The sequence below is a fragment of the Talpa europaea genome (genome assembly GCF_964194135.1).
Source record: "Talpa europaea genome assembly, chromosome: 10".
NCBI classification, from domain to species: domain Eukaryota; kingdom Metazoa; phylum Chordata; class Mammalia; order Eulipotyphla; family Talpidae; genus Talpa; species Talpa europaea.
In genome coordinates, this window is record NC_140077.1 from 12310351 (window position 1) to 12337091 (window position 26741).

The 26741-nt window shown below is 37.9% G+C and overlaps 1 protein-coding gene and 1 pseudogene across 3 annotated transcripts in view; both read right to left on the reverse strand.

The window, feature by feature from the left end:
- The window catches only part of VTI1A (vesicle transport through interaction with t-SNAREs 1A), a gene marked incomplete at both ends in the record, with an annotated part of 321439 nt that overhangs the window by 174605 nt on the left and 120093 nt on the right, over positions 1-26741 (reverse strand). The window lies entirely within an intron of this gene.
- On the reverse strand, positions 3595-4476 carry LOC311178227 (neuromodulin-like; annotated as a pseudogene). The gene has a single exon. The product of its transcript is annotated as a neuromodulin-like (transcript).

Below are 26741 nucleotides of genomic sequence, written 5' to 3' on the forward strand. Positions count from 1 at the left end.
CCCTGGCCTGGCATGGCGACGCAAGCGCACCCCGCCTGTCAGGAGTGGGCACGAGGGCTAATGAAGGGCAGCCCTTGTTTTTAAAATTCTTCTCACTTAGTTTTGGATCAGACTCTACACCATGAAGGCTTCTCAACCTTTTCGTGCTCAGTTAAGGATATGTGTCACTTATTTAAAAATTAATGCATTCTAATCAATTTCAAGTGAGACAGTGAAGAGTCTGCAAAAGAGGGAGACAGAAAAAGGCAGGAGAGGAGAGAAAAAGAGCAAGCAGAATGAGCTCTAAAGATACAGAAGAAGGTGTAAGAAATAAGGCATAAGAAGTACCTACATGTTTTTGGACATCTGTGTGGAAAGAGTTGAGGGCAATAAAACACATTCTTTATACACTTTCCCCATAATATAAAAATTCTAGGAATCAATGTGTGAAAAGAAAATGTTGGGTATTTGTTAAAAGATACAATTGTCACTTTTCTAAAAGGCCAACTTTCCCCCCAACAACTGTAAGATTAGTGTGTATTTCATTACTAAAACATGTTTTTTATTGCCCCACGGTGGCAAGTCTTCCAAAATAACTGAATATGTGCTTCAATAAAAAGAAATCATAATATTTACATGCCCTCTTGAATAAGTATAAATATTAAGGAAAAAATTTCACCAGTTTTAATATGGCCATCATATATAAAATAGAAAGAAGAAAATAGACTGGTTTCCGATCTCACAGGCACATTTCTGAAATAATCAGGTTAGATGCAAAAAAACAAAAAAGCAAAAATTGTGGATTGATTAAGTATTTAGACATGTAGGCAAAAATCTATATTATCTGTTTTATTTATTCCTATTGTCAATATAGGAAAGTGCTTAATTGCAAACTTCATTTAATATTTTAAATATCTAAAACCCACATACATATAACCCACATTTATAGGTTATCTATAAAAGACTTCTTTAAAAAGGTACTTGCCATTTTTGTATAACTGAGAGGGAGAAAAAAAATCACTCTGGGTTAGAAGTCTAAAAGATCAAATTTATTGAATGAAGGACACAGTTTAACTCAGATGAAAACACAGTCTCCCTTAATCTTAATTCCACCAAGTTTACCTTTCTAGACCTCTCTAAGGATGAATCTTTATCAAACAGATCAGGCTCTGATAAAAGAATATGAAAGTAGACTCATTTATTGTCACATAAAATCCTGATACCACCATTTTCAAACTCATGACAAAATTTTTTTTTATTTTGAACAAATATGGGAATCCACAGGTTTGCACCAAAGAAAAATTGTTTCATTAAAATTACCTTTTCTACAAATAGACTTTACCAAAGATGATCATTTTGTCAGATTTTGAAATCAGCAAAACTCCCCTTCCCTATTTTTTTTTCCTTTCTAGATTTGGTTATTATATCTCACAGATATTAATTTAAGGTATTGACATTAAAAAATTAAATATTGATTATCTTTGAATTACTTGGAAAACTTTTCACAGAATCTTATTCATATGTATAATACACATATAATATGCACTGAGAAGATTTTTTTTAAAAAGATTTATTTATTTATTTATTTATTTATTTATACAAGAACTGGGGTACAGGCCAGATGCACAGGAGGGTGAGAGGATTCACCAGAGACAGAGTGGGGAATAGAACAGGCAAACTGACGAAATACACTGCTGAGGGGAGCAGCGGGTGTGACAGGAGAGGTCTGCTGCGCCATGTGGGACCCTCGCCGGCTGGCCAGGATCAAACCCATGCTGCAGAGGCTGCGGACAGCTTCACAGCGCGGTGCTCAACTGCCTACAACACTAGGGGAGGCCCACATATGTAGATTTTATACAGTAACCAGAATAGGTTGCTAAATTATCAGGGAGTTTTTAAGAAAGTTACATATTGGGAACATGAACAGCCAATCAGAACTTCCCATTCTTTAACATGTTATTTGCATAATAAAATGATCATGAAAGCAATGAAAGTAATGGCAATAGAAGATAGACAATGAAGCTTAGTACTCACACATTTATTCTACCTCTGCCTGACAAGAAATCTTATTTGTGAGTCATTCCTAGAACCACTGGACTTCCGCCAAAACAAGTAACATTACTCCATTATTATTACTTGTTGAAGATTAGTATGTGTCAATGTCACTGTACTAGGATAGCTCTTATTACAAATGTCTGGGATTAAAAAATGTTCTAGGTTTCTATACAGTTAGAATAAGGAAATCTAGGAGTTAGTCAGCCACATTGAGAAGGTAGAAATAACTGGACCGATGACAGCAAGTGATGGACACTTCCATTTCATTTTGATTGGACTATCCAGATAGTCTTAGACATATCCTAACCTAACATTTAGAGCCTCCCACCCTCCCCCAAATCATAACTAGGCATTTTTGAAAAGTGCTAGGTGATGATTTATCAAAGCGAAACAAAGAAAATATAAAACAAATCCAGTTTTTCCATTTGGTCAAAATTATTGTCTTCATTAAACTGTAGTATTAGAGTCAATTATCTAAGAAATTTGGGTAGAGGGCAAAAATTGGACTGGACAATTTCAAAGATCCTTTCCAGATCAAGGACTCTTTGACTTTATGCTACATTTTGCTTGGTGTGTGGTTTGGAAGATGCCTCTGAGAGGAGAATAACACATGGCTCACGAGACTATTGACTTGGGGCTTTTACCTAGAGCGTCAGCAGTAATCATTTTTTGAAGGTCTTAGCAACTCCATGGGGGCTGCTTGTGTTTTCCACAGGCTTAAGCCACTGAGCAATCCTAAGGGGATGATCTTGGGGGGAAAAAGGATGTGAAAACTATTCACTTTTGATGACTCCTCTGAACACTGAAAATGATTTCAAGCAGAATTAGACCAGATACATGCTCCCCCCTTCAAGCGATGCTCCATGTAATATGATAAGTGTTAGGTCCAGCACTTCCAAAGCCTATATATTTCTTAGCCTAAATATTTCTGTGAATTCAGTATCTATGTAAAGGGCTAGCTCATTTTTAAAAATTTTTGTCAAAGATTTTACTTAACAGCTGGGTGCAGTCTTTGAAAATGTCTAGGAATAAACTGTCATTATTTCATGATCATATGGCTAAACTTTTTTTTTTTGATTACTCTCATGGTTTATTAATATTCAGATTGAAAAAGGAGCCTGAGAGCCGCAAGTTACGCTAATTGGCACATTTGCTTTATTTATTTATTTATTTATTTATTTATTTATTTATTTATTTATGTATTTATGTATTTATGTATTTATTTATTTTCAAAACAAACTGGGTTTTTGAATTTTTTTCCTTTTTGTTCATTTCATCACATTGAAAAGGAGGAAAAGAAAAATGGTTTTGAATTCACTTGATATTTTGGACTCCTCAGATGAACGGAACATTGCACACACACTTGGAACAGAGAGAGACAGCGAGGAAAGTGGACTTCCACAGGGCCATACGCACCAGATCAAAAAACTTGGATACAGTGCGAGAATTTCCCAAAATGATTGGATCATCATTACCAAAAACTCGCCATAACAACACCAAGAAACAAAAATGTTTAAGCCACACTGTTTGACTTGGGATCTTTCCTGCTTTTTTTTTTTTTAATGTTTGCCACACAGAGAGAAAGAGGGCTAGTGGGTGGGAGAGGACAGACTCACAGACGTGAGCAGGACAGGAAGGGAAACTTCAGAGTGGAGTTGAGAAGAGGGTGGGGAGACAGGGCTCAGGAGAGGGGAGGGGAGGGCCGTGGAAAGCCATTTCTTAAAGTTCAGGCATGTTCTTGGTCCGCCTCATGATCTTCTCCTTCACCCTCATCTTGCCAGGCACTTTCCTTAGGTTTGGTTTCATCTACAGCATCTATCTTCTCGGCTGGGCTGCTCTCCGCAGTCTCCGTCGGGGTCTGGGCTGATCCCTTAGCAGCAGCATCCTCTGCAGCAGGGGTGGCGGCAGCAGCAGCAGTGACAGCAGCAGGCACATGGGCTTGTTTAGGCTCCTCCTTGGCGGGGGCATCTTTGGCCTTGGAGGACGGCGAGTTGCCAGTGGAAGCTTTAGTGACACTGTCTGTCTCAGCAGAGCCGGCCTTCTCTGAAGGGGCAGCAGCCTGGGGGGCCGCCTTCTCAGCGGCAGCATCAGGAGCTCCCTCTACTTTCTTCTCCTTGGAAGGAGTTTCGCCTGCTTTGCCCTTCTCCTCAGACTTGGGGCCCGCCACTGGGGCCACTTCGGTGGTCGCCGGGCCGTCCTCTTTCTTCTCCACCTGTCGGCAAGGGGGGCTTCATCCTTCTTCTCGTTGGCTTCAGCCTCGGCGGTTTGGGCATCACTCTTCTCTCCTTTGAGCTTTTTCCTTGTTACATGTCCATGGAAGCACACCTGAATTTTAGTGGCGGCCTTATGAGCTTTATCTTCTGGTTTGATGCCATCTTGTTCAATCTTTCGGTCCTCATCATTTTTTTCAACCTGTTTGGTTCTTCTCATAGAGCACAGCATGGTTGTAACGTCTTGCCTTCCTCCTGCCTCCTCTCCTTTCCTGCTCTCTGTGGCTAAACTTCTTTATCCCTTTCAGATGAGATTCAGAGTTCCACACAGGACAAGCCATGTGCCAAAGCGATCTGGGCATCACCAGCCATCCCCCTTCCCAGCCCACCTGGGACCTCTGCCACGTCAAGCACCACTGAATCTGCCAGGCAAAACCAGTGCATTTTGTTCACCAATGTGATTCCATATCTTTTTTTTTTATTGAGAGGTGATGACATGGCAAGGAAGGGTCCACACTGGAAAACTGCTTAAAATATTTTCCAATGACGAAAGTCAGAAGACTTTAAGGGTTACAGTATTTCTTAGACTGAGAAAAAGAGCTTTTAGGCAGAAATAAGTCCATGTCATTACATTATTAACATCTACCATAGTATTCATCTGCCCATTCAATAGTTTTCTGTAGACTGTACTAAAAGTATTAAATTCAGTAAGGGGACTTTAAAAGTTAGTGAGATATGACTCCAATCCTCACAGAGTTTATACTCAAATTATTTGGGAACTTTTTTCATCATCACCAAAAAGGCAACTATTTTTAAAGCTATTTTTAACCAACCCAAAATAAGTTTTTATACATTTCTAATGATCTTTTCCCAAAGCTGGGACAACTTTAATTAATGTAACCATTAAAAATGCTTGTTCCATATTACTTGCTTCCCATCTAGAATACATTATTACTTTACTATACCTCATCACTTAATTCCTCCCCAAAGCATACACTCAGTTTTTCAGCAGCATTAAGTAACAGTATAAGAGGAACTTCTAAAAATTTACTGGTATATTAATAAAATAAGAGTCAATAAATCTATCATAACTACATATATCCCACTATTTTTTTTTCTGATGAGAATCCCAACCCTGCTTTTACTAGTTAACCTATTTAAATGATTTCTAAAGTACAAATATTTGGCTGAAGGTATAGTAACTGCAAAAGCTGCTGGATCTCCAGATAGCTACACCAACAGATGAATGCTAATTAAAATGCTAAGAGAGTGAAAATACATCCTTATCATTTAACATCAGTTCCAACAACATGGACAGAGTAGAATAAGAAACAAGAGGTGTTGAAGATTTTATTTTCCTAACCAAGAAAGGTCAGATATAGTGCATCAGAATGCTGCATCTTAAGAAAATCATTATTTTAAATGCTGGGATTCCTGTGAATAGAATAGTTTTCAAATATTAAAATCTCTGTGGTAGGCTCTGACCTCAGAATAACAAGAAAATGACAGGCGCTTATTTTTCCACATATAAAAATGACACTTATTGTAAGGTCGTTATATAAAAGGCCTACTTCCCCTTCATGAAATAAATAATTATACCACTGATTCAATATATTTGCCAGCACGTCTCCATGTGGTTTAAGTGGTTATTTCGATGACCTAAATATAGAAAAGAACTATTACCTACAACCTTTCAATCTGTGGCCCATAGCCCCTACGTATCATTTTTCCTTGGCAAATTATTTACAGTGCTTCCTCATGAACTCCCAGAAGTGTTCTATTTATATGCATGGTGATGTTCTGACCACATCCAGAGGATCGGGTATACTTTGTTCTAAAAATTAAACAGTTGGTCATATATATGTGTATATGTATTATAAGTGATGATGTAGAAATCTTCAATTCTACTGGAAAGACGACTTCTTTAAGGAATTCTGAATGGGGTAAGAAGAAAACTGTCAAGGACAAAGCTATGGGGTATCTATGTTACGGAGAGGGTTAACAACAAAGTGCTGTAAGAGCCAGCCTCCACGATGGTCCCCAATGGCTCCTGCCTCCCACTGTGTGGTACACACTCTTAGCTAGTCCCCTTCCACATGGTAGCAATGCGGGCCTATGCCTCAATAGAATGCGTGAAAGTACTGGTATGGCAATACCAAGATTAGGTTATAAAAGACATTAAGGCTTTTGTCTTGGCTTGCATCTCTTGCTCTGGAAGAAGCCATCTGCCATGTTGTGAGGACATGACCTATCGAGAGTCACACGTTGTGGAATAAAAAAATCCTGAGGTCTCTAGATAGCAGCCTTTTGAATGAGTTCAGAAGCAGACTTTCTAGCCCAGCCCCGTTTATTATTTCAATTTTGGGGTAATTAGTTAAACAGCAATAGATAGTCAATGTAAGTGATACAATGGGAACACATTTCACTAAGTCCCATAACAAGCCAGGCACTGTGCTAGGCACTGGGATTACAGAGACGAGTAAGACAGAGTTAGTCTCTGCTCCTGTAGCTTAGTGTCTAGGGGTGTATAGTACAGCAAACAATCACAATAGAATTTCTGACAGGGGTTGGTTAGCTCCATGCTTGGTCTCCAGTCTTGGATCACCTGCTGCCTATATGATTTGGCCAGGCTTCTTAAACTTTTAAAAAAAATTTAATCATATAGTTTTATTTTTATTTTACACATTTATCTAGAATGTGGGTTTTTCCCCTATTTTGTATTTTTTAAATTATTTTTTCCTCACTACCATTCCTTGCATTTTTTGCCCCTCCCCTGCCTTAACCTCAGAGTCCTCAGGATGTTTGTTGATGTCCAGTAGTTTCTGAGGGTTTTACGTTCTTCAATTGTCTGTTATTCAAATGCCCAATATTTGTTTTTATCATTCTGGTTTCTTTTGCGCATATATATATATATATTTTATTCAAATTCCCTCTACTTTGTTGACAGTGGCTGCCTTTCATCCTTTCTTGTGGCTATTTAATATTCCACGGTCTGTATATACCACATCTTTTTGATCGTTTCATCCATGGAAGGAGATTTAGGCTGTTTACATGTTCTAGCTTATTTAACCTTTCTGCATTTCATTTTCTGATCTTTACATTCAAACTAATAACATCTACTTCTTGAGTTGCTGTGAGGATTAGAAATAACACATGTAAAGCACTTGACATAAAATTGGTGTCTAGTGGATTCCTTAAAAACAGAAAGCTAAACTTTATGTTAGCAATTATTATTTTTTAATAGTAATAGCAGGCAGGACTAAATCCAACAGGGATCCAGAACAGTTGGTTTCCCCTCTAGCTCTTTTCCCTTTCTCATCTTAGGCATCAGTCACTAATAAAACAAGCTTAAATATTTGTTCAAGTGTTATGAACTAATTGGCAGCTGGGCTACGGGCCCAGAAATGTAATATAAGGTATTAGGAGTCAGTGAATAAAGAACAACAAATCAACAAGTGTTTGCTGAGGCCTGACTGTGCACAGGGCAACACAAAAGCTGTGATGGAGAAAAGAAGGAATTAGCTCCTGCTCTCATCCAGGTGACAAATGAGCAGTAAAGGACGTGGGTTATGAAATTCAGGGGAGGAACAGAACATTCTGGGCTGGTGCAGGCAGGAAGATGAGGTGAAGGAGGAGAGACGCAAGCTGGTAGGTAAAACAGATCGGAGTAGCAGACGATGGCCCAAAGATTGTGTGTGGTCCACAGATGAGTGTTGTTGGCCCCACATCAGGCTTAAAAATTGGGACCTTCCATGAGAATTTTGAATTTCTAGCTGTATCTGAAAAATGTGACCAGCTGATAACTTTAGAGTCACTGTCCACTATGCTGTCCTTCTAGGGACCGGAAATATGCTAGTCTCCACCATGCCGTTTTGTCCTGCTTCTGACCTACATGTATGAGTTTTAATCCTTTTCACATATAAGTCTTTACATGTCTCTTTTTTATCAACCTATGAAGTTGTTAACAGCTTCATTTCATAGGTGAGGAAAATGAGGCATGAAGACATTGGATAATCTGTTTGAACACAGTTAGTTGGCAAAGGCAAAGCAGAGATTCAAAGCCAGGTAGTCTAGCTCCACAGTACCCACTATGCAAAATTAATAAATAGATTAACAAGGTGTGTTCTGTACTGGTTTACTCTTATCCTTGAACCCTTCATTAACTCACAGCTCCCCCAAAAGAGTTTATTTCTTAAGCATATTGATCTGGCATTGACAGCATCAAATCCTAAATGACAGGACAACAGGCAATGGGAAATAGACAAGGAAATTGTGAGCCAGGACTTAGCTATGTTGTTTTTTAAGGGGGATGAGCTCATGAATTTATTATTGTTACTGGGTATTGTCAAATTCCAACAGTACCATTTTTCTCCTTTACAGGTAACCAGATACAGAGCTTGGCCTTGTATGTCTGGGTAGGAGGGGGGTGGAGGCTGAAGTGGGATGTATGAAGGTGGTTGCCATTCTTTTTTTACCACCTCCTGAGCTGGCCTGAAGATGTAATGTTCCTTTGACTCTGTAAACACTGTGAGCATCTCATATAAGGGGAAGGAACAGGACATATTTTGAGACCCAAAGGGTGAAGCAGTCAGTTTGAAGTAAAACAGTATCTAGCTCCTATAGGGGAAAAAATCTGAATGAAAAGTTCTGATAACTAAGAAAAGTACTAACACTACTGAAATGATTAAAGAGCAAACTAAACCAAACTCAAAACAAAATAAAGCAAAATAACACCTTTTTATACTCAGGGGGAAAAAAAGACGATGAAAAATTGTCTTCTTAATTGAAAAATTTAAGAAACCCCACCCAATCTCTGCTATATTAATGGCCAAGAATAGCCCACTCTTTAGGATCAAAAGACTTCATGGGAAAAACGATCCTCAAAGCATTTGTGCTATTAAGAAATGGGTTCTTAATCTCACTACGTTGTCAGATAACCACATACATTGGGGTTTAGCTTGTTATACTCATTCTTGCATTTAAATGGCCTGTGAGGTCCAAATCATTTTAAATAGATCATCTCCCCTTTTGCACACCCCTTGGTGCCATGACTGAGTTACACAGGCAGTGTATAATACAACTCAGGCAAAATACATTATAATTAATTACCAAAAGCCTGAGGAGAATCCATTCCCTGAGTCTTCACAGCTCATTTAATGGATTAAAACTAAAATTCTATTAACAATCAATACCCTGACCCTAAATTCCTACTTAGTTGACACAAAGAATGCTTCAATTAGGTAATAGGCTTTTAAAAAATTAAGCTGCATATTTGCTTAGCCAGCTATAAGGAAAATATTATCAAGCAGTTGTATGTGACCAAATGATTTTTTAAAAACTTGATCCTTGATATGTTTCTATGAAGGTAGTTCTCTGAAGCTTAGTCAATCAGGAAAAATTGCCCAAATAAATGTTTACAAAATTAACATAAACATTGATGTGAACTTGCTTGAACTCTGCTGTTTTACTGTTTGACATTTTGACCACAATTTCACAGCAGATGCATCCCTTATGTTATATGAGTAGCTGCTTCCTAAAGATGGCTTGATGGTAAAGACTCCTAACTGCGAGTCTACCAAAATGTCTTACAAATCTACTAGTCCTAATATCTCTACATTTAAAAACCTAACCAACTAGCCTCACATTTATTGAAGCCATTTCAAAATTTGTTATCAAAGGCATTAAAACTATTTTATGATTTCAAAAGGAAACATTTCTAGATTAAGGATAAATCTGGGAGAAAGTTTTGATCAATAGCTGCCTTCCTTAATTTATTGAGCTATTATTCTTTAAGTCCTGCAATGCTTCAGCTGAATTTTGCCAAACTTTTGCATAGTCATTGCTCATTTTCAGCAATATTCAGGGTATGCCCCTTGCCATTTGTAGACCTGCCTTAGCAAAAGAGTTGAGAATAGAAAATTTTCATTCACTCAATGAACAGTAAGTCCCAGGCACTGGGCAAGGTTGAGGTCAAAGGGTGACTAAGACCTAGTCCCTATTATAATTACTCTTAATTAGGAAAGGAATATGTTAGAATTAATGATTTAATTTTCACTTTTGACATTCTATTGCTCATGTTAACTTTACAAATGCTTACATTTAAAAATATGCAGTCTGTGAAATGGTGTTTTATTTAGCATAACTGTCATGTAAAGAACACAGTCTGCATTTTCAGCTCTTCCTATTCATCAAGGCCTTTTAAAATCAGCAATTAGAAGAATGCACTGCAAGCTCCTTCCTCATATTTTCTTAAATAAATAAAAAATAAAAAAAGAGATAAAATGGAATAATACAAAATGCTCAGAGTGAGAGTTCATAAAAAGAGAGAATAATAAATGAAAAAAAGATAAATAGAAAAGTTTCAAATTCAAATTTTATCAAGCCATATCACTAATTACTTTAAATGTGGATGCTCTAAATACCTCAATTAGAAGAGAGGGAATGCCAGAGTGTTTACAAAAAAAAAAAAAAAAAACAAGATCCAAACATATCTTATGTACAAAAAACTTGCTTTAAATATAAAGACTCAGAAACATACCGGATGGTCTCACTCATAGCAGGAATCTAGAAAACTTAAATAAGGGACCAGGAAAATGAATAACTATAAGAAAGTGAAAATCAAAATCAACAAAAAACTATGCACCAGAGACACTTTTTGGGGGGTGGGGGGCGGGAGGGGAGGGATTGGGGTCAGAATGGGGGGGTTGCAATTGTATGGGGAATATAAAAATAAAATTTATTATTTAAAAAAAATAAATATAAAGACTCAAATAGGTTAAAATTAATGGGAGAAAGGTATAGCAAGTTAACATAAAAAAAAAGCATGATTAATACAGGCAAAGTAGGCACCAAAACAAGTAAAATTTTCAGGGATAAAGAATGGCATTATATATGAGGAAGGGGTAAAAAAAAAAAAAATATATATATATATATATGGAAACAGGGCCTCCCTGGTAGTGCAGCAGGTTGAGCGCCACGCTGTGAAGCTGTCTGCAGCCTCTGCAGCGTGGGTTTAATCCCCACCAGCCGGCGAGGGTCCCACATGGCGCGGCAGACCTCTCCTGTCACTCCCGCTGCTCCCCTCAGCAGTGTATTTCTGTTGTCTGCCTGTTCTGCTCCCTGCTCTGTCTTTGGTGAATCCTCTCACGCTCCTGTGCCTCTGGCCTATACCCCAGCTCTTGTATAAAAATAAATAAATCATAAAAAAAAAAGAATATATGGAAACGTATTGTCTTTAGCTATCTTTGAATAGTTCCAGGTTACCAATTGTGACTTTAATTGTGATCATTCATGCTCTAGCAAAGCTAAATCTAACTTCAGATGTGTTTATTTATTCAATTTCCCAAAACCCTGGAGAAAAATTATTCCTAAAAAAGCAAAAATGTGGACGACTCTCATTCACTGATAATGGATGAGAGCAGGTGCCATTTTACAGCAGGTGCCATTTCTCTTTTCTTGCCTGACTGACAATATTCGATACAGAGAGTCCTTGTTTCATGATGGAAAATTTGGTGAATTCCTAGTGCTCATCAGCTTGAAGGTCAAGGGTTATTCTGGTCAGTTGTGCTTATGAATACAAGCAGGATACATGTAACTTCCAGGATGAGGCATGGAAGAACTATTAAAAATGACCAAATACCAGAGAAACACTAAGTGAAAAAAGAGTGTCTAAAAGCATAAGGTACCTGTTGTCAGCAAATAAATTAGACCAGGCACAGTTGTAAGTTTCCTATAAAACATTCCAATGCCAGGAGACAGCTGAGTGGATAAAGAAGATGTGGCGTATACACACAATGGAATACTACTCAGCTATTTTAAAAAGGAAGAAATCTCACTAGTTGTGACAACATAGATGGACCTTGAGGAGCCTGGCCACGCCCGCTGCTCCCCTCAGCAGTGTATTTTGTCATTCTGCCTGTTCTGTTCCTGCTCTGGCTCTGGTGAATTCTCTCACCCTCCCGCACTTCTGACTATACCCAGTGCTTGTATAAATAAATAAATAAATCTTCAAAAAAAAAAAAAGGAAGAAAAAGTTTCCTTATAGAAATAAAATTAGATGTTTAAATAAAAAAACTATGGTCAATAATTTTTGAGTCAGAATTTTAATCCAGAATGTTCTGAATATTGGCAAAGTTGTTTATTCATAGTAGACATGCCAACCGGTTTTTATTGGACATCAATATTTACTGTCATTGGGGTATTATTGACTCTGGTTTCTTGTTGGTCAATATTTTCCTCTAGAAAAGCACCGTGGACTTCTTTCCTGCTGCTGTATCTTTGTTTAAGCAGTTTCCTTCACCCGGAATGCCTTTTTCTTTAGTTCCACATATCTAAATACTACTGACTGTCAAATACCAGACCAAATTTCTCCCTGCCCCCATGAAGGTTTTCCTCTTCCTAATGACCGGGTACAAGTGCCCACTGCATTGCCTGTCCTTGCAAGACCATTACTGTGCTCCATGTCTATCACAAGTTTTACGTGTCAGTCCAACACGGATCGAAATCCATCTCCTTTATGAGTCTGTAAATACCTTGAGGGCCAGCAAGAGATTGCACATTATTCATGTTTGCTTTTTCAGGAGATTTTGCATGAAGAATTACACACAGCTGACGGAGTAGGTGAAAACACACATATCCACACACTAAATAAAAGACTACAGATAAGTCATAATGCATGAATTTTAAACATTTGTAAAAATACATTCATTCATGATTTATTGAACATTCACCTTTTGCAAGGCATTGTTGAGGAACTAGAGACACAATAGAGAACAAAATGAACTGGTCTTGTGGATGCCACATTCTCATGGTAAGAAGGACAATCAACAAAGAAACATGGACTATATGATCAAGCAGTGATAAGAGAATAGTAAGGAGAGAATACAAGAGATAGTATTTTAGACAGAGTGGTCAGGAAAGAGCTTTCCAGGGAGACCACACAGGAATGATGCGAATGGGAACCATGTAAAATCCTGACAGAAAAGACAGCAAGAACAGAGACCTTCCAGCATTTCAGAGGAACGGGCAAAGAGAAGTAGGAATTATGGTTGGAGGGATAAAGAGCCAGTTAATGGGAGGTCTTGTGGACTACATATGGTAATGACTGGGTTTTACACCAAGATTGACATAAAGTTAGTGGATGGGATGGTCACTTGATGTACCTTTCCAAAGTATCAGTCTGGCTGCTAATAAAAATAATAAAGATTACTGGGACACTAATAGAAGGAAGAGAAATTAGGATGTTACTTTGACAGGCCAGGGTAGAGGTGGTGGTGGCTTGGATCAGAGTGCTTACAATGGTGGTGGAGAGAAGTGATCAGGTTTGAAATATCCTTTAAGATGGAGGCTCAGATCTGCTGATAGACTGGATGCAAGGCAGGAGATTGAGGGAGAACTCTAAGTTGGCGCCAAGATTTTGGCTTGAACAACTAAATGAAATGTGTTACCATCCACTGAGACAGAAGACACTGAGGAAGAGCAGAATGATGGAGAAAGCAGGTGTTCTGTTTTGGAAATAGGAAGCTTGAGCTGACAGATTGCTTTCAAGTGGACATGTTGACTAGATAGCTAGCTGTAAGTCTAAAGCTGAGATATAAATGTGAGATTTATAGCTGCCATCAATACATGTACAAGCTTTTGAGGCAATAAGGTTGAGATTAACTGGTATGCCTTGAGCCTACTTACAACCTTTAGAGTATACTGAATTTAGAAATAAAGTAACTTTCATCTGTGGCCAATCACATCAGCAGTGACCCCAATTCCAGGGGTACAAATAAGGATGCATATTTGGACAAATTTTAATCATAAAAAATAAAGTATATTCTACCATGAATATTTCAGCAAATAGTCATGTGAAGGAACATGAATGTTTAATTTAGACATCACCTCTGTCACAGTATGTTAGACAGCATGACTACTGTGATTTCTTCTGGAAATTTCAAAACGCAGCGAAGTTTTTCCATGTGTAACTGAAAGTGATCCATTCCCATGATGTCATCATCTTTTCTTTACTTCTTATCCCCACTCCTAAGCTGTACCACATAGAATTCTTAAAAGAATAAAAAATTATTTTATACTGTTCCACAGACTCAATGTAAAAAGCCAGTCCCAGATAGGACCTCTTTAAACTATGTCATACACACATGTGATAAAAGGAAGATTTGTGAGACATGGGAAATCATCATTTTCCCCCTCAGTAATAAAATTAACTATATTTCTAACCTGAATCTACAATGCTTTAAGGAACAATTACCCTCACTTATTTTCAAGGATGCTGTTAATGCAATAGGAAGTAAAAAATGAATGAAAAATTCACCTGTCTCAACTATAAGTGGCCAGCTCAAGAAGTGCAATTTGCATCAGGAAGGAAATAAAAGGTGAAGAAATGATACAGTTGCAGATTACCCAGTGAATGGATAGAAGAAACACCTTCCTAACTGTTCTTCCCTTCAGTCTCTGTGTTGATTCATTTCACATTTCTTTTTTTTTTTTTTTAAGATTATTTATTTATACAAGAACTGGGTACAGTCAGAAGCGTGGGAGGGTGAGAGAATTCACCAGAGCCAGAGCCGGGAGCAGAGCAGGCAGAAGGACCGAAGTACACTGCTCAGGGGAGCAGCGGGCGGCAGGAGAGGTCTGCGCGCCATGTGGGACCCTCCCCGTTGGCCGGGGATAGAACCAGCGCTGCAGAGGCTGCGGGCAGCTTCGCAACCCCGTGCTCAATCGCTGTGCCACCAGGGGAGGCCCTTCATTTCACATTTCATTGCTGGAAAATCTTTTTGAAGCATTATATATTAGCAGCTAATTGCTGCTGTAACAAATAACCACAGTTTTAATGGTTTAAAGGGATACAAAGTTATTCTCAGAGTTTTGTAAGTCAAATGTCTGAAATAGATCTTAAATAACTAAAATCAGGATGCTGACAGGGCTGTGTTCTCTCTGAAGTCACTTGGGAAGAATCTGTTTCCTTACCTTCTTCTACTTCCAGAGGCTGCCCACATTCCCTGTCTTGTAGCCCCTTCCTCCATAGTATCTTCAAATCTCTTTTTGTTGGACCCAGCTTCCACCCTCACAACTGCAATGACTCTAACACTATTGCCTCCCTCTTATAAGTCCCCTTGTCATGCCATTGGGGACACTTAAGTCATACAGGATAAGTTTTCCATCTCAAGATTATTGTCAGTCTGCAAAGTCCTTTTTGCCATTAAAATGATGTATTCACAGGGCATCTTTGGAGGAGAGGGTCACTAGTCTTTCCACCACATGTTATTTGCAAACATTTCACTTCTTTGAAATGTTTTGTGATTGTGGTGGTCAATAACTTAGGTTTCAGGAGTCAGACAGGCCTGGATTTAAAACCTACTTTATCTCATACTACCTGGGTGACCTGACACAGGATTCTTAATTTTCTAACCCTTAGTTTCTGACTAGTAAAGTGAGTAAAACAATAGGATCTACCTTAAAGGTAATGAATGCAATGTGTCCCTAAGCTCTGACTCCATTTTCAAATAAATAAAGCAAGTCAGTTCATCCATCCAACACCTCCAAGAGCCACAATTTGGCTGCCTGCTTTTCCTAGTCTAATATGCTCTATAGCCAATCAGATCTGTTCTTGTTGTCTATTTCTTCCCTCATTTGGTCTCACTAATCCCTACTCTGCAGGCTGCTTTTGTTTCAGGCTTTTCTGAAGAGTCAAATGTTTACTTTCTATAGTGAGCTTGGCCTTCTATCTCTTCACCCTTGTTTCTCAGGGAAGTTTCTGGAAGGTGGTCTCTTGATCTGGGTCCAGATCCTCAGAATACAGTCAAAGACTGACAGAAGAAATGGTGAATGGAGGATTGAATGAAGGAAGGAAGACAACAGACTTCCTGCAATCCAGCTTTTTGTCACAACTAAATCATATAATGTAGAATGAAACTCTCCTCTCAAAAATAAAAATCATTTCATAATAGCAAAGCCTCAGAAAGTTGAATAAGCCCAGCTCATGCATGAATATATAGTGGGACTTAATTAACACACTAGCCTGATCGAGAAGGCCCACAGCATATAGAAAATCAATCAGAAGTCCAGTTATTTCTAAAAAAGGAATCTTTTCCATCTGACACCTAATGGTGGCAGCAATAATACAAAATAAGCTTTTAAAAATTGTTCCCCATTGTTTGCCATTATTTGGGTCTTTGATGTATCCTACATTATGAGCTATCAAAGCAAGGCAATACATCCAAGGGAGGCAACACCACTAATGAAGGAAACATTAAAAGGTTATGCTTTTTTCCCCATTACTTGTGTCTTTGCAAATGGTTTTAAAGGTCATTTTAAAAATAGCTTGCAAGGCTACAAAGGTCTCTAAGTATTTAAATAACACAATGCAGTTTATTTTTACATAGAGTTCTAAATGCACAACACAAAACACTTCACAGAAATGTCAGTCAAAGGCTAAAGCGAATAGAAAAGTATATTTGAAGACAGAACAGAAGGAATACAGTAATTCAACAGAGAGGGATGAGGCCTTTGAGAAATGGTACACAAACTAGTTGCACAAGTGAAAGCATGACCATATGTTTTAGGTAATCAGAAACCTAAGAGAGAAAAAGGTTAAACTAGATGTAGTTCAAAATCAAGGTGTTGGGATTTACTGGAGGAAAATCAACTGCAATATGACAGTGCATCTTTGAAGACTAGCCTGATACCTTACTCTGAGGAATCAACCAGAAATCTCCCTCTCACTTTTTTTTGAGCACCTACTATGTGCCAGACTCTCTCTCTGCTCAGCATTTCATATGTCACCTCACTTAGCCCTCCCAGGCTGGGTTTTAGTTTTAACATTTACAAAGAAACAAAGAAACACAAATCCACAGAGGTTCAATAAATTCTCAAAGGGAGAAGTGGGAGTAGAGAGTCAAGATTCTTCCAGATCTGTCTGATTCTCAAACTTCCAAGTCAAGTTAGTTTCAAAGGCTGAGAACCTGGCAACAACCTAATCAGTAAAATACAGAACCATAATGGAGGAAAATAGAAGTTTGTTTTTGATCTTTCTGATGGCAGAGAAGGCTTCTCTGAGCACAAATTCAAAGGGGAAAGTAATAAAAAAAGAAAATTTTTTACCATGTCAAATTTAAAATTTCAATACTTCAAGAACAGAAGAAAAGGCCTACTGACAAGTTTGAAAAAAGTGGGCCATCAACATGACAAAATGATTACTAAATGATTACTAAAAGAGCTTGTATGTAAATCCAGGAGAAGGACACAAACACACCAACAGAAAACCACTAACTTTCAAAGAAAAAAAATGAACAAAAGATTACAATGATTAATAAACATGAGAGAAAATACACCCTTACTTGTGATAAACAAATGTAATAAAAACTCAAGTACGTTTTTTGCTCAGAGTGAGTGAGGGTTTCGGGAAAGAGAATTTTACTATTATAGCCCTTTGGAGGACAATTTGGTATCATATCTAAAAACAGTTAGAGAATATTCATGCTCTTTGGCTCATGTTCTTTTGGCAATTCCATTCTTAGGAATTTGTTGTGAAGTAATAACCAGAAATTCATATAGTAAGTTTTTTAAAAATAACCCTATGACAACATTAGAATGCAAAAAACAAAATAAAAAATCTAGACAGAATATCCAATAATAGGGGCTTGGATAAATTGATGGTAAATTTATAGGATGGAGTAGGATTAGTGATTAATTTTTTTCTAGCAGAATCTTTGATAGGGAAAAGTCTTCATATTGTATTAATTTTTTAAAAGCAGGCATATAAAAAATGATGTATTTTTCAGAGGCTACAAACTTAAATGTTTACAGAAAATGGCAACAAATGTGTGGAGTGATGTGACTATACTTTACAACTGGTGACCACATGTCCTGAATAAATGTGTTCACACATCCACACGTTCCCTAGCCTGGGACATTTTCTGTATTTGCCAAAATATGTTGTATGTAATTATAAGTAATTTAAATTTTCTACTGTGTGTTACTTTTCTATTTTTCCTAAGTTTTCTATATTAACAACAACAGCAACAACCACCCTTACTTTCATAATCAGAAAAATTCTAATAAGTGTTATGGAATAGAAATAAAAGACAATCACCTCTGGTCTGTTTTTAGCTGAACCTCTGACACCAACCCACTCCAAGAAGCCCTTTTCTTTCCTCTCTGTACAGCTCTTCTGAGGAAGGGGATTTCACGGCCTCCACTTCAACCCTTTCTATGCTTTGACCACCACATCTGAAATGGCACCAAAAATGCTAATGCAGTGGTTTTTAATCTTCCCTGACACTAGAATAGCTGGGCAGCTTTTAAATGTACTGTGGCTTACGCCTCAGCCTGGAGATTCTGACTCCAATTGTCTGGGATGGGACCCAGTAAGTTTGAAAAGCACTCAGGCTGATTCTATTGTTGAGCCAGGGTTGAAATCTCCAGGTCTAACCTAAACTCTTCAGATGGCAGCGTAGTCTTACTTCTCGTTGCATCCTTTAAGTAGATGGGAAAGATCACCCTCATTCTTTGAAAGATGCAGATCTTTACTTTTAATCTACTTAAAATACTACTCTGCGTTCCCTCCTTTCAACTGAATAATCTGTTATTTTGTTTCTCTAGATACCACATAGTTCTTCATTTGATTAACACTTGACCACAAAGCACAATGTCAGCAGTGTACCCCTTTTCTTCATGGCACATCTAATTTTAGGTGTGTCTCCAAGATTACTTGGTTAATACCTTCCTTTCTCCTACTGAACTGTAAACTCCATAAGGATAGGAACGACATTTGCTTTTACCTTTCATATATTTCCATAATGTACAGATAGAACACATGTATGTGGGCACCATGTCTAATCATTCATAGTTCTTTGAGGATGACATTCAGAATGAACATTTTTGGAACAAGGCAACTACTGTGTAGACAGTACTATGTTAAATAATGTGTGCATATAAGCCAGAGCGTAGACAGACTTCAAGTACTATGGTTCAGTTGGGGAGAGAGGAACGCAAACAGCTAAATGCAACACGGAGACAAACAAGAAAGCGCCACCCCAGAATTGGAAACCCAATGACATCAAATATGGAGGAGTTAGTTTTTAGACTTGGGCTTTTGAGGAAATCTATAAGGAGGAAATATCATTCAAGGTAAGCTTTGGAGGAAAAACAGATGTTTATATTTAAAAAGGGTAGAGAAAGGGTATTTCAAGCCAATGGATTTCCTATTGCTGCTATTAACACATTATCTCAAATATACTGGCTTGCAGCAATGCAACTTTATAATCTCACAGTTCTAAAGATGAGAAATGCAAATGGGTATGGCTGCTTCCTCTGCTCTTGGTCTCATAGAGCCAAACTCAATATATTATCTGGGCTGTGCTTATTTCTGGAGGTTGTGGATCTGAATGTACTTTACATCTCATTCAGGTTGTTAATCAAACTCAGTTCGTTGTGGCTTTAGGACTGAGGTCCCCGTTTCTCTGTTTGTTGTCAGTCAGAAACCTCACTCAGTTCCTTACATTGTTACATTCCTTGTCACATTGCCCCTCCCACATTTAAACCAAGAAAGTACACTGGTTCCTTCTTACATGTCAAATTGCTCCAATTGGTCCTTCTGCTAAATCTCTTTTGCCTCCAGCCAGAGAAAGTTCTTTTCTGTATAGAGCTCATCTTATTAATTGAGGACATGCTATCTTAAGGTCTCTAATCTTAATTACAGCTGCAATGTCCTTTTTGTCATATATTAGAAACTATTCTTAGGTTCCAGAGATTAGGGCAATGACATCTTTGGGGAGGGGCAGTCTGTCTACCATGCCAAGTAATCTACAGGACGGTCAGTAAGGCTGGGGCAGAGCTGTTGAGAGATACAGAAAAGGAGCCTGAACACCAGCCAGAGATATCTGTATTTTATCTTGCCAGCAAGAGGGAGCAAAATAAAATACTAAGAAACACAAATACTTAGAAATGCTAAGAAACATATGTATTAAAGCCAATGATCTACTTTCCTCTCCCTCTTTTTCCTCTTTGTGTATGTGTGTGTGTGTATGTATATGTATACATAAAGGCACACATCAACACTCTACTTTGCTCTTTATAACTTTCCTGAGTCATTAAATATATATTTCCATTATCATCTCTAATAAAAGAAAAGCTTAATATCAAATCACCCATATATAAGCTATTCAGTCACTAACAACTTGCATCTATTGGTAAATATCAGGAAACATGGCTCTGACTGCAAATATCCTTAATAGAGATTCAGGTGAAAGCATCCAGGTAGAAAAGTAAGCCATGTCCAGTTACTGAGTTTGTGTTCTAAGTATAAAAATACTATGTCATGAAAACTAGAAATTTACACTTAAATAGTACCCTGACATTAAGGTCTGGCCCTTCAATCCCTATACACATTAAATCTATAAAAAGGAAGAAGACTATAAATCATCGTCTTAAAGGAAATACACATTGCAATTCTCATGAAATAAATTCAGGCTCTCATAACATAAGATTTTCTCCTTCTGACTTAATACTTGTGTGTGTAGTAATAATTTCCTGGTCAAGAATTCAGATTCTGGTGTCAGACTGTTGGTTTAAATCCCTGTTCTCCTGTTTTCTAGCAGCACTTTGGTGAGTCACCAAGCTCCCCTTCGGCTGATCACCTACTATGGGGTGATAGTAGCATTTCCTTAGCAGATTCTGTGAGGACCAGATTCCTATTACTATTCTTTTGTTTTTACATATGTCAGATGTTATTCTCTGCAATTCATTTTCTCTCGCTCCCCATCCTCATTTATTGAGAAAAGATGTTTTGGTTCTGCGGAGGCAATCCAGTTCTCAAACACAATAAGGCAAACAAAGCAATTCTCTTACAAGCAAAAACCTTCGACATTTGCACCTTTCTTATCAAACTTTGAAAAAAAAAAAAAGAAAAAAGAAACGATGGGTCCTTCCTACACGTCAAATTGCTCCAATTGGTCCTTCTGCTAAATCTCTTTTGCCTCCAGCACTGGAATGAAATACATAGGAGAAGGGGTTCTAGGGAATGACACTGATACTTTGGCCTGAAACAAATACCGCCATGCCTGCCAGGAAGTGTGTTTGGCAAGTGAGTGAAGGTGTCAGGAGAGGTAAGAAAGCTGGACAAAGCCTGGAATAAAGGAGCAATGTGCTTAAACAAGCTCGTGACACAGTGATGACGTGCATGGGAGTTAATGCTGCCCGTTAAGAGAAAGTGTTGAACACATATTATAAAGCATGAAAGCCCTAGAGCCTACGTGCGGGAGACAGACTTGCAAAGCTAATAAAACTTACCTTTCATGCATTACTACTCCCCACCACTTTCTACCAGCAGTTCTAAGAAAGACTCTGCAAAGAGACTGCCTTTAAGCCATTTGCAATGAAACACAGTCTTATCCTTCTTTATGCTCTCAATTTGGAAGAGGTTATTATCATTCATTTCAAAAGAAAATGCACAGCAGCTCCAAACTGAATAGAGAAACCTAATTTCCAAAGGTGTAAAAACATAATATTCTCCATCCATTCCTGAATGACTTCAAACTTTCAACAATACTTCCTATGAGCCTACAATCCAAAAGTGACATCCAGAAATTCATTATACTTACTACTTTTAGTACTGTTTTGCTTTAGAAATTAGTCATATTTTTTCCCCAAAAGCAAACAAACAAACAAAAACCCCACTTCAAAATGAGATGACCTAAATTGCCATTTTAGAGGCGTAGGAAAAACCAACGATGTTTATTACTTTTTGCTCCAGGCCACTCATATTTCCATATATATTTCAGTTGCTTGCCTACCCTTTTCTTTTCACAAAACTAAGCTCAACGTAGAGACGCTGAAAACACAATCACAGCTTAGTTCAAGTTAGAAGACACTGCACAAGCTCCTTAAAAAAAAAACCCATAAAGTTTTCTTTACACAATTTTCCTGTCTAAATCCACCTCATTTTTCTTTCATGACATCAGAGCAGCAGTGGTTTTTAATTTCATTTCAATGGGAAAGACGTGGCTTTTAAACCTTATTTTACTAAAACCAACAAAGCACAAGTTCAGGGTTAAAAAAAACCAACAACTCCAAAACCCTTCTCCTGATTAAAACAATGCATTGAACATATAAGAAAGCATCAGAAGCACTTAAAACAGTTCAGGAATTTCGAGGGAGGGGGAGAAGATGGGAAGGCTAAAAGTCATGTTCCTTAGCAGTGGGGGGAAAAAATGACTTTTTAAAAAAATCCTACTGCATTTTTGCAATATATCTTTATAATGCCAGTGACACCACTTGGAATCTAAGCCTGAGTATTAGCTGCATTATACATTTACTAATTAATCCACTCAATTATGGGAATAGCCCAGAGAATGTGCTTAGGACATTTAGTTTCAAAAGAAGTGTAACTTAAGAGTAGTAAGTAAATTTTCAACACTTTCTGCAAAGGTCTCTTTTGACATCAAATTTCAGGGAATTCTATTTAACATAGCTATTGCACAGTTTCCCCTTCATTAAAGCTCATGACCTTTCTCTTTCAACCTCTTCATTAAGGTTAGACCCCTTCCCCTCTGTATTCCTTCTCCCTTCCCTTAATCACACTCTTCTTTTTTTTATTTTTAAATAAATTTTATTTTTATATTTCCCATGCAATTGCAACCCCCTTATTTTGACCCCAATCCCTCCCCTCCCCGCCCCCACCCCCCACAGAGTGTCTCTGGTTCATAGTTTTTTTGTTGATTTTGATTTTCACTTTCTTATAGTTATTCATTTTCCTGGTCCCTTAGCTAAGTTTTCTAGATTCCTGCTATGAGTGAGACCATCCGGTATTTTTCTTTTTCTTTCTGGCTTATTTCGCTGAGCATGATCCCTTCCAGCACCATCCATGTTGCTGCAAATTGCATGTGTTTATCTTTTTTGAATGCTGAATAATATTCCATGGTGTATATGTACCACATCTTCTTGATCCAGTCATCTATTTTTGGGCATTTGGGCTGTTTCCAAAGCTTAGCTATTGTAAACAGTGCTGCTATAAACATAGGGGTGCAGGTGTTCTTTGGAATTGATGTTTCTGTGTCCTTTGGGTAAATACCTAGGAGAATCACACTCTTCTTTAGTCTCTATGTTGGTCTCCATGCTAGCTTGAATTCAGTATTGTTTAACTTTCCTCGTCCTATGCTGTAAGCTCTTGACAACATATATTATTTTTCTCAGAAGTTTCCACAGTGACTATTGCTATGGAATGTACATGCCAAGTATTAAATCTGTTAAATGAGTCTTTGGAAAATAGCATTCACTCCAAACATTTAATAGAGCTAAGGAATTTTGAATATGCTTTTGGACCCAGAAAAATAACAATTTCCCACAAATTTTATATAATTGAAGTATTCTTGCAACAATTGAGTTTAATAGCTATTAAAATGTATATGTATTCCACATATACCATCAGGGTCTGTTGGAACACGGGAAACCCTACTCAGATCCTAAACCTAATTTTGTTTGTCCGAGAAAATCAGACAAACAAAAATGTGAATGTACATATATAAATGGATGGAGCAAGAAAAAGCTAAGTTTATGGATGTGGAATTTCTGAGTTAAAGTTTCAAGGTCCATGAGAGAATAAAACATGTTTGCTGCTAAAAACCTCTGGCCATTTTTAGACAACTAAATCACCAGTGGTTACCCTAAACTAAGTGCCTTAATAACAGGATGGGCAAAATGGAGATGTTGGAAATGAGAAATTGTGAATTTGTTTACTTTGGTCTTTTTTACCATGGCTATGAGAGTAACTGTTTTGACTTCCGACTCTGCTAACCACAATTGTTCCTAAGGAGATTGGCTGGAGGAGAGAGGCATCAGGGACAGAGAAAAGGAAAAGATGAAAAGGGGACAAAGACAGATAAGGTGGTGGATCTGAAAAGATTGGTAATAAAATCATTACCTGTTTCTGAAAATCACAAGTCACATGCAGTCACAACATTATCCTCTGTTTGATCTGGAAGAAATAGTACAACCCTGTTCTGTTGGGAAAAATCTGCTTAGCTCAGAGCATTGCAGGAAAACAATAAAGGAAAGGTAATTTTTTGCATCTATTATGTTCATTTATTCTTATTCATTTCTAATTACTCATCTTAAAAACTTCCACTTCTTGTCATAATTAGGCATTTACTGGTGTTATTAATGGCTCTAAAAAAATCTGAAGTAGGTTATTTCTCATTTAAAAATGAAACGAGTTTCTGTTGATAATCACAAAAGGTCCAGAATAAATGGCAACTTAAGAGGAGTATAGCATTTTCTTGAATGCTTTTTTGGCTGCGAAAAAGAATGTTGCCACAAAAATCTGTTTTGCATCAGCTAGATGCTTGAAACAAAAACACATAATTTAGAAGAAGAAGCAGAAAAAAAAAAAAAAAAAAACAGTGGCAGCCACTTAGCCATAAAGAGCAAAGTCATGTTAGAAATAGCTTCCCTTGATATTTTGGTACATTTCTGGTTTTGTTTTGTTTTTTTTCAGCGATCAACGTAATTATGTGGTTGGAGAGGGCAGTGTTTATCCACATCACCATTTATACACTGTATACAAACAGAGGACTTGACTCCAACAGTCTGATGAGCACACGGGTTTGTGGCCACATCCGTGACCTCAGCCTCCGAGGAAACCGAGGTGGTTTTATCAGACGTAAGTGTAATCTTTATACTGGGGAATATTGATCTCTGATCTTGCTCCATCTGTCCAAAACACTCAACACTTTCTCTGCTTGAATGCTAGATTGCAGTGGGGGAATACAGTTCATACTCAGTTTGTCAATATGCTAATTCTTCCCATCATTACAGACATTCTGATGCAAAGAGGTGAAAGACAGTGTGTGACATAACACATACAAAACATCCATAATCTCTTGTTTCTCCTGCAACTTAATGGCAGAAATCAGCCCCTGAATCTTTCCCCATGGCTACTCAGCAAACTGGAGTAATTTCTAGGAAATTTCTGCCTATGAGAATATTCAAGCTTATCAAATCATTGCATATGTTAGGATGACTATGAAAGCTAACTTTATTACACAGAAAGTTCTTTCAGGGAAATGACATTCTTTTTCAGCGAGGAATGTTCAGATGTCAAATCTAGTGCAAAGAAAAGTAACAAGCTATCATAGCTGTTCAGCACAGCAAAAGTACAAAATCATGTTTTAAACATCATACAACTGCGTCTACTCAGTTGGCACTCTCCCTGCGTGGCACGCCTGTTTCATGGGCTGATAGCCAAGGCCCTGCAGGAGTGATTCAGAACAGTGGCACACCTCGCCCATTCACACATGTCTAGTACTGTCTGCAACACTATTTACACAAGTTAAGAGATGTGAATTGACATTTTGTAACATAAATTTTCTTCTGTGTGGCCCTTTATTAAAACTGGGCTGGCTCCCAGTAGCATTATATATTCCACATACATTGATCCACCCTTATAAAGACATGGTTCATGCAGTCCCTGCTATTAAAATGATTTGTGGGACAAAATGTTGATTCTTTTTCCACGATAAGATCCTGGAATCTTAAGACTAATTTTCACAGTTCTGTTCTCAAAACCCTGTCAACTACCATTACAAATATATCGTGGTTACTCTATTCCAAAACACTTTAGAATTGAATGTACTATCTTTGTAGAAACACACACATCTCTCCAGTTAGACACATACACACACACAGAGAATGCAAATAAGTCATTTCAACTCACTGCATGTAAGAAGGCTATGGAAACTTCCCAAGTCTCTATTTGCTTATCTGTTAAATGGGGATAGTGATTCTACTTCTATTTCATAGGTTGCTGAAAAGATTAAATGAGGAAATGCTTACAAAGAACTCAATATAGTCTTCACCCCATAAGCAGAATTCAATATTCAACCTGAGAAGGTCAGCTTGTTGGTCATAGCTTAAACTGGGACAGTAAAGCAAGCAACAGTTGGGTGGTTGAAGCTGCTGCTTCCAGCACTGCGCCTGCCATCCTAGGGACACTGGGCCTGACATCCCAGGTATGCTGCACCTGGCATCCCGGAGGATTGCTGCAATGCGGGTCAATTTGGTAAGCTTCCAGAAGGAACCTGGGACAGATTATTTTGGGACACAAAATCAACTTGGCATATTGTGTCCTTTTCATTGGGCTTTCCCTCATCCTTTTCTCAAGTACTTCTCCGTAGTGCTGAGAAATGGCTTGACTTCATGAGTTCTTAAGGAGGTAAGGAAAAAAGGTGTCTCCCAGGTTCTAACTGCTAGTTTCCACAACCCTCTGACAACCAAGTCATGGTCAATGGGAATCTAGATGTTCTAAGGAAGCAGCAAAACCACCCATGATATTAAAATTCTACTGAGGAGAGCAAAGGAATTAACAGGGGGAAAGGAATGTAAGTTTGTATCCCTTCTGAATCTGTTACTTCTGAGTTCTCCAGTTCTAGTGTAGACTGTCAAGAAAAGGTTTTCTCAGACTTTTGGGCATTTGCTCGCATGCTGGTTAGATCTGAACTC